The sequence below is a fragment of the Chlorocebus sabaeus genome, chromosome 2 (assembly GCF_047675955.1).
Source record: "Chlorocebus sabaeus isolate Y175 chromosome 2, mChlSab1.0.hap1, whole genome shotgun sequence".
NCBI lineage: Eukaryota > Metazoa > Chordata > Mammalia > Primates > Cercopithecidae > Chlorocebus > Chlorocebus sabaeus.
In genome coordinates, this window is record NC_132905.1 from 14403221 (window position 1) to 14411315 (window position 8095).

General features: G+C 46.6%; 1 long non-coding RNA gene across 2 annotated transcripts; it reads left to right on the forward strand.

Moving 5' to 3' along the window:
* The first annotated feature begins 586 nt into the window (after nucleotides 1–586).
* On the forward strand, nucleotides 587–6760 carry LOC103244547 (uncharacterized). 2 transcript variants are annotated; one of them, XR_012089145.1, is made up of 4 exons: nucleotides 587–821; nucleotides 1725–1865; nucleotides 4815–5043; nucleotides 6674–6760. It is a non-coding gene; the product is annotated as an uncharacterized lncRNA (long non-coding RNA). The 2 variants fall into 2 exon arrangements; XR_501628.3 differs by lacking the exon at nucleotides 1725–1865 and having other exon boundaries at nucleotides 591–821.
* The last annotated feature ends 1335 nt before the right edge of the window (nucleotides 6761–8095 follow it).

The following is an 8095-nucleotide window of genomic DNA, read 5'->3' on the forward strand; positions in this document are numbered from 1 at the left end:
TGCAGTGGCGTGATCTCGGCTCACCGCAACCTCCACCTCCTGGGTTCAAGCGATTCTCCTGCCTCAGCCTCCTGAGTAGCTGGGATTACAAGTGTGCGCCACCACGCCTGGCCTGTTATTTTAAAATAATCAAACCTGTCTCCATCCTGGGATTGCTAAATAGATAAATTAGTTAATTAATTAAAAGCAAAGCTTAAAAAAAAATGAAAGCAGCACATACTTGTGTAATAATGAATGTAAACAACTCAGAAATGTGTGGGTTAGAAGTGAGAGGTATTTCGCCCCTCTAATAAATATTAGCTGAATGCATGAATAAATGTCATGTCTATAAATAGATGATGAATGAATGATTGAATAAGAAAACAGTTCTGTCCAGAGAGACCTCGGTTCAAGGTGACCCCCCTCGCCACCTCCCACCCACAAGTAGGCCAGCTGATTTCTCTGAAAGTCTGGGCCCTGGGCCAGCGTTTTATTTATTTCTGGGATGGGCCCCTATCTAGGAGTTTTTTTTTTTTCCTTGGAAACTTGGAGAATGACTCACAAGGACTTTCAATGGGCAGTAAGTGCACTGGTGACATAGGGTCGCATCCTGTTACTCAAGCAGGCAGGTCCTGGGTAGAGCCCAGGGAGGTGGGTTGGTGAGGGATAAAGAGCTCCTGAGCGGTCAGCAGTTGGCTGCAGTTCCCCAGGAAACAGCTTCCGGCAGACACTCAATCTCCAGTTGTAACAGGTGGTGTGGAGTCTGCTGGCCCAGAAAGTGGGCTGAAGGCCTGGTCCTCCCAATGAACTTGCTGTATAAACTTTTCTGTCTATCAAATGAGGTGAGGTCCATGGAAAATCTAAAGGTTGCCTGTTGAATACTCATCCTGTTCCTTCTTTTTTACTTACAGAACCCCAGGTAGGGGTGGGGGACATTGGACAACAATGTGACTAAGGGGAGGCTGGGCCTCTCTCCGGCCCCAGTGTTTGTGTGTCCAAGTGTGTGTGTATAGCTGCAAGCACACAGGAAAATGTGTACATCTTGTTTATCTACGAGAATCCCAGCTCCAAGACGTCTACCCGGAGGGATGACCTAGGCACAAGATGACATTCTACATTCTTCTCATTTTCTTTTTTCTGGTTTATTTTTGTTTGTTTCGTTTTTTCCTTTTCTTGGTTCCTTTTGTTCGATTTTGCAAGTGTGTGTGTGTGTGTTTCTGTTTCTTATTTTTTGTTATTTTAATTTTTATTTATTTTTCTTCTCACTTTTTTGTTTTGGAGACACAGTCTCACCCTGTCACCCAGGCTGGAGGGCAGTGGTCCTATCTCGGCTCACTGTAACCTCCGCCTCCCAGGTTCAAGCGATTCTCCTGCCTCAGCCTCCTGAGTAGCTGGGGTTACAGGCATGCGCCACCGCTCCTGGCTAATTTTTGTATTTTTAGTAGCGACGGGGTTTCACTATGTTGGCCAGGCTGGTCTCAAACTCCTGACCTCAGGCAATCCGCCTGCCTCAGCCTCCTAAAGTGCTGGGATTACAGGCCTAAGTCACCTTGCCTGGCCTCTTTTTTTTTTTTTTTTTTGAGATGGTCTCGCTCTGTTACCTAGGTTCAAATGCACTGGTACAATAATGGCTTACTGCAGCCTTGACCTCCCATGCTCAAGCAATCCTCCCACCTCAGCCTCCCACATAGCTGGGACTACAGGTGAGTGTCATCATACCTGACTAATTTTTGTATTTTTTGTAGAGATGGAGTTTTGCCGTGTTGCCCAGGCTGGTCTCCGACTCCTGGGCTCAAGTGATCCTCCCACCTCAACCTCCCAAACTGCTGGGATTACAGGCTTGAGCCACTGCACCTGGCCTATTCTCACTTTCTATATGGCTTCAGGTAAGTCACAATCTCTTTGTGCTTCAGTTTCTTCTCTGAAGTGGTAATGGCAAGCTGAACATCCTGAGCATGTCTGTAGTCCCAGCTTCTGAGGCTAAGGCCAGGAGTTCAAGGCTGTGGTGTGCCATGATCACTCCTACGAATAGCCAGTGCACCCCAACTCTAAAAATATTTAAAAGACCAGGCACAGTGGCTCACACCTATAATCCCAGTACTTTGGGAGGCCAAGGTAAGAGGATCACTTGAGCTCAGGAGTTGGAGACCAACCTGGGCAACATAACGAGACCCTGTCTCATTTATAACAACAACAATAAAAAGTAAAAAATAAGCAGTGGGGGTTCATGTGAGAAAAGCTATAAAAACAGAGGATATTGGCTGTTAAGTATTGATGCTTGCAGGTTGTCAGGAAAGGGATCTTGTAGGGAATATAGAACCCTTGGTCCCGTTCCTAAAGGTTCTGATGCAGTGGGTCTGGCATGGGGCCAGGCCTCTGTTAGCAAAGGCCCCAGTGACGTTTATCTGCCAGTGAATTTGAAAATCACCGGGTTAGGCCGGGCGCGGTGGCTCATGCCTGTAATCCCAGCACTTTGAGAGGCCAAGGCGGGTGGATCACCTGAGGTCAGGAGTGCCAGACACACCTGGTCAACATTGTGAAACCCTGTCTCTACTAAAAATACAAAAAATAAGCTGGGTGTGGTGGCAGGCACCTGTAATTCCAGCTATTCGGGAGGCTGAGGCAGGAGAATTGCTTGAACCCAGCAGGCCGAGGTTGCAGTGAGCCGAGATCATGCCACTGCACTCCAGCCTAGGCAACAAGAGCAAAACTCCATCTCAAAAAAAAAAAAAAAGAAAAGAAAAAGAAATCACTGGCATGGGAGAAATTCCAGTTCCTGACTTTGCCCCTTACACCTGAACAAGTCATCACACTTCTATAATCCTGATTTCCTCATCTCTAAAGTAATAATAATATGGTTGGACACAGTGGCTCACACCTGTAATCCTAACACTTTGGGAGGCCGAGGCAGGTAGATCACTTGAGGTCAGAATTTCGAGACCAGCCTGAGAAACATGGTGATACCCTGTCTCTACTAAAAATACAAAAAATTAGCCGGGCGTGGTGGCAGGTGTCTGTAATTCCAGCTGCTCGGGAGGATGAGGCAGGAGAATCGCTTGAACCTGGCAGGTAGAAGTTGCAGTGAGCCGAGATAGTGCCACTGCAGTGCAGCCTGGATACCAGAGCATGACTCTATCTCAATAAATAAATAAATAAAAATAATAGTATTACTAACCTCAGTGGTTCCTAGTAGGAGTTGACAATGGTTCTCAACTGAGGGTGATTTTTTTTTTCCCCAGAGGATATTTGATAATGTCTGGAAAAAGTTTTGGTTACAACCAGGTGTGGTGTTGCCCCTGGCATCTGTGAGTGGAGGCCAGGGATGTTGCTACACATCAGACAACACATAGGACAGCCCCCCAAGCAAAGAATGAGCCAGCCCAAAATGTCAGTAGCGCCAAGGTTGGGAAACCCTGGGTTAAACTTATTAATGCACCATGTGCTCTCAGGGGTATAGAGACCAAGAAGCATTTTCTGTTGACTTAGCACAAACAAAGTTGCCCACAACATAAAGGTCCAGGAAAATGGAGTAAAGTGCTGGGTGTGAAGAAGGTCAGAGGCAGAGAGAGTCCCATTGTTCTGCGTGAGAGGGGGTGGGGAGAGTGGCAGTGGCGCCAGAAATCTCTGAGTGTGACCCACTGAGAGAAGCCAACTGAATGGCAGGGTTTGCCAGGGCCTTCGTTCCAAGCTGCACTTGAGTAGTGAGCTTGAGGTTTTTCCATAGAAGGCGGCACTCAATCACTCAATGAAAGGGACTTCGTTTTCTGAAGTTGCTTGTTGCTCCCCTCCCTATATATATATATATATATATTTTTTTTTTTTTTTTTTTTTTTTTTTGAGACAAAGTCTCACTCTGTCACCCAGGCTGGAGTACAGTGGCGTGATCTTGGCTCACTGCAACCTCCGCCTTCTGGGTTCATGCGCTTCTCCTGCCTCAGCCTCCCGAGCAGCTGGGACTACAGGTGCCCGCCACCACACCCGGCTAAATTTTTTTGTATTTTTAGTAGAGACGGGGTTTCACCATGTTAGCCAGGATGATCTCGATCTCCTGACCTCGTGATCCGCCCGCCTCGGCCTCCCAAAGTGCTGGGATTACAGCACTTTGTGAGCCACTGCGCCTGGCCCTACTTTTTATATTAAGAAAATACTGACTGTCTAGATCAGTGGTTCAGGAGTGATTTTTGTCTCCCAGTGGACATTTAGCAATGTCTGGAGGCACTGACATAATTGGGGAGGAGGGTTCTCTGGGCATTTAGTGAGTGGAGGTCAGGTCTGTCCCTAAACCTCCTATAGTGAACAGGACAGCCCACACCCCCATCCCCATTCAAGAATTATTTGACCCAAAATCTAAATAGTGCTGGCGTTGTGAAACTCCAAATTATATGGCAAAATCCTGTCTCTACTAAAAATACAAAAATTAGCCCGGCCCAGTGGCACATGCCTGTAGTCCCAGCTACTCAGGAAGCTGAGGCACAAAAATTGCTTGAACCTGGGAGGTGGAGGTTTCATTGAGCCGAGATAGTGCCACTGCACTCCAGCCTGGGCGACAAAGCAAGACTCTGTCTTTAAAAAAAAAAAAAAAAGAAAAGAAAGAAAGAAAAAATAATAAACTCCAAGTTATATAAAAATGTCATTATTGGGGTCCAAGCCACCCCTACCGCTCAGGAGGTGGTAAGGAAACAGATTTGAGGAGGGAAATAATCCTGAATTCTTTCTGTTTGGATAGGCCGAGTTGTCCCCGAGATCATTTGAGAGCCAGAAGGGGGTCCTAGAGGTATTTTGCAGTGTTTCTTGAGGCCCCATTATGTGCCACGCTTCCTGCCCTCTGACTGCAGGCATCTTGGAGGGAGGTCATCACCTCAGAGGTGGAGAAATGTCAAGCTAGTTGAACAACAAGCACCAAAGATTTTGAGGAGTGCAGAGCAAAGAGCCTTGGGCTGAGAGCTTGAGTCCTGACTGTTTCAGTGAGACCAGCAAGTACCTTCTCTCTCCAGCTTCTCCATTTCCACTTCTGCAAACTCTGGACTCCAAGGACCCAAGATGGCTGGAAACAAGATGGCGGAGGTAAGGGAGATGCTGAGAGCTGGACAGAGGCTCTGGCACCACTGAAGTTCCCAGAAGTTAGGGCAGAGTTGAGGGCCAAGGAGGTCCAACCATGAGGACAGAGTGTAAGTGGATGTAGGGCATAGCAGAGGACCTGACCACCTTTCAGTTGAAGAGGAAGTGGTGAAGAGAAAGAGAAGGTTGTTAGGAGGAGGAGGTGACAGAGAGGATAACATCTCTCTAACTGGAGTTGAGGTCTCAAGCCACATGGGGTATGGCTGCAGATCCTGGAGGTTAGCCTTACCACTGAAAATCCCATGTCTCCAGAATATCCTTAGTCCCAGGCAAACCAGGATCATTGATCATCCTGCCCAAACTGCCCACTCCCAATCCCCTTCCCCTTGCCTTCTTCTATTAGAGAGACCAGGAAGCTAAATACTTGGTTCTCCAGTGGAGGCAGTGAGACACGGTTCAGGATAATGAGATGTAGGTTGAAGTCCACTGGGAAGGCATTCCTTCTGAAATATAAACAAAAGTCTTGCCAGGAAAAAACATTTGGCCCTTCCTTCCCCTTCTTTAAGTAGCAGAATCCCTGTAATTTTTTTTTTTTTTTTTTTTTTTTTTTTTTTTTTGAGACAGGGTCTCACTCTGTCACCCAGGCCAGAGTGCAGGAGCACGATTATAGTTCATTGCAGCCTCGAACTCTTGAGCCCAAGCAATTCCCTTGCCTCAGCCTCCCAAGTAGCCAGGACTACAGGCATGTGCCAACATGCCCAGGTAGTTTAAACATTTTTTTTTTTTTTGTAAAGGCAAGAGTCTCATTTTGCTGCCCAGGGTGGTCTCAAACCCCTAGGCTCAAGCAATCCTCCCACCTCAGCCTCTCAAAGTGCTGGGATTACAGGAGTGAGCCACCACACCCAGCCATAATCCCTGAGATTTGGCTGGACAGTCAAAAGCTACATTTCCCCACATATAGATATGGCCATTTGATGACATCCTGGCCTATGAGATGTGAACAAAAGTAACAAGTGCAGCTTTCATGCCAGTTCCTTAAAGCAACAGAATATACCCTTCCCTGCCACTGCTTGGTTAATGGACTCAGACAGTGAGTGGGCCAACCACTTCACTCCTTGGATGAACGTATGTTTGTTTGACCTGTGCAACATCAGTGCCTTCTTCTGATCCTAGCACCCCAATTTTCCTTCAGACAATGAAGCAAAGGCTATTGGTGCCCTGGCCATTGTCCTAACCTTCAATGCACCCTGGTCCAAGCTTCATCTCTTTGTCTGAGGACTTTCTCAGTCCAGCAGGGACCACTTTGCTCTTCCATGCTGGAAGTTCTGGGCAAAAACACTCCTGGTAGCAACTGTCAGACAATGACTGACAGAGTTGGTAGATAAATACCCCAGCTCCCTCAGCCTTAAGATGGGATAACACTGAAGTCTATGTTTGCTATGGTTTGAATGTGTACCCCCAAAAGCATGTATTGGAAACTTAATCCCCAATTCAAATGTGCTGGAGAGTGGAGCCTAATGGAGCCCTCATGAGAACAGATTCATGCCGATTGTGAAAGGTCTTGAGGCTGCGAGTTCAATCTCTTGCTCACCCTTGCCTTCTCTTACCTTTTCACCTTCCATCATGAATGATGCAGCACGAAGGCCCTTGCCAGATGCCAGCACTATGCCCTTGGACTCCCCAGCCTCCATAACCATGAGCCAAATAAAATTCTATTGTTTTAAATTGCCCAGTCTGTGGTATTCTGTTATAGCAGCACAAAATAGACTAAAACGATGCTCTACACTGGCTGGCAGAGTTCACTGATGGGATTGTGCTCCAGTTGTCCACAGTGGTAACTTGCTTGATAATACTTCCTGTTTCAGCAGGCTTCTCTTCTCTGTCTCATTCCCTCAATCCCCTAATGGTGCTTTCTGGAATCATCTTCCAAATAATCCACTTGCACCTCAAATCCTCATCTCAGAGTCTGCTTCTGAGGGAGCCCAAACAAAGGCATGAAACCTACTTTCCCATTCCCCATTCTCAGTCTATATGGTTAAAGTGGGCCTGAACTCCACTCCAGGATGCGTCAGACTCAGGTCTGGCCAATGACACCGCCATACCTCTTTCAGGTACAGTGATGGTTCAGGGATGACCACCTGAACTCAAACAAGGCCAATAACGGTTTCATCCAGGATTGATGTTGAAACAATTGAGAAAGAGAAACATTTCTGCTGTGGTTTCTAAACTGTCAGGATGTTGGCTTGTGAGCCCACAATCCTCTGAAAATGAAGCCACATCAGACACAGAGCAGTGAGATGAAAAAGAGAAACCACATCCCAATGGCTTTAGGTGCATCTCTGGTTCCACTGCGGTGTAAATAATTTTTTCATTTATTAGGCTGGGGCATGAGAACTCTTCTGTCCCCCACAGACAGGACTACTCCCTATTGTTTCACATGTTTACTCTCCCTGCCTGGCCCCTGAAACCACTGGGGTTTGCAGTCTCTGGATTTGGCTGCAAACCAGTTTTTGCTTGAGTGTTCTTCCTGAACACTGTTCAACCTGAATGCTTTAGCAACACGATGGGGCAAGGACAGTTACCAAAAGTTCAACGTGGTGGAATAACCCGATTGGGAAATCAACTGTCTTTCATTTACTCAATTCCAGGGTCACTGGGAAAGAATGAAAAGCATTTCCCTACTCTGCCAAGAAGGTAGTTGGGGCTTTGTGATGGAAAAGACTGGGTCTCTTTTGTCTCCCATGCAGAATTAAGAGACCATCCTTCCCCAAAGTCTGCATCAGAGAGTCTCAGACTATAAAGGCAGGACTACCTACTTGTTAGGGGTCCTGGAGGAGCTTGTTCCAAAGGTGGAGGTTCAGGTCCCAGGACAGGTGTCTCAGTCACCTGGGAATTTGTCTTTCAAACATGTTTTCAATTTGTATTTCAAACATATTTCTCAAAACACTGAGAAACTTGGGATTCTTTTATTTGTATGTATACTTTTTTTTTTCTTTTTTAGATAGAGATGGGGGTCCCGCTATGTTGCTGGTCTCAAACTCCTGAGCTCAAACAATCC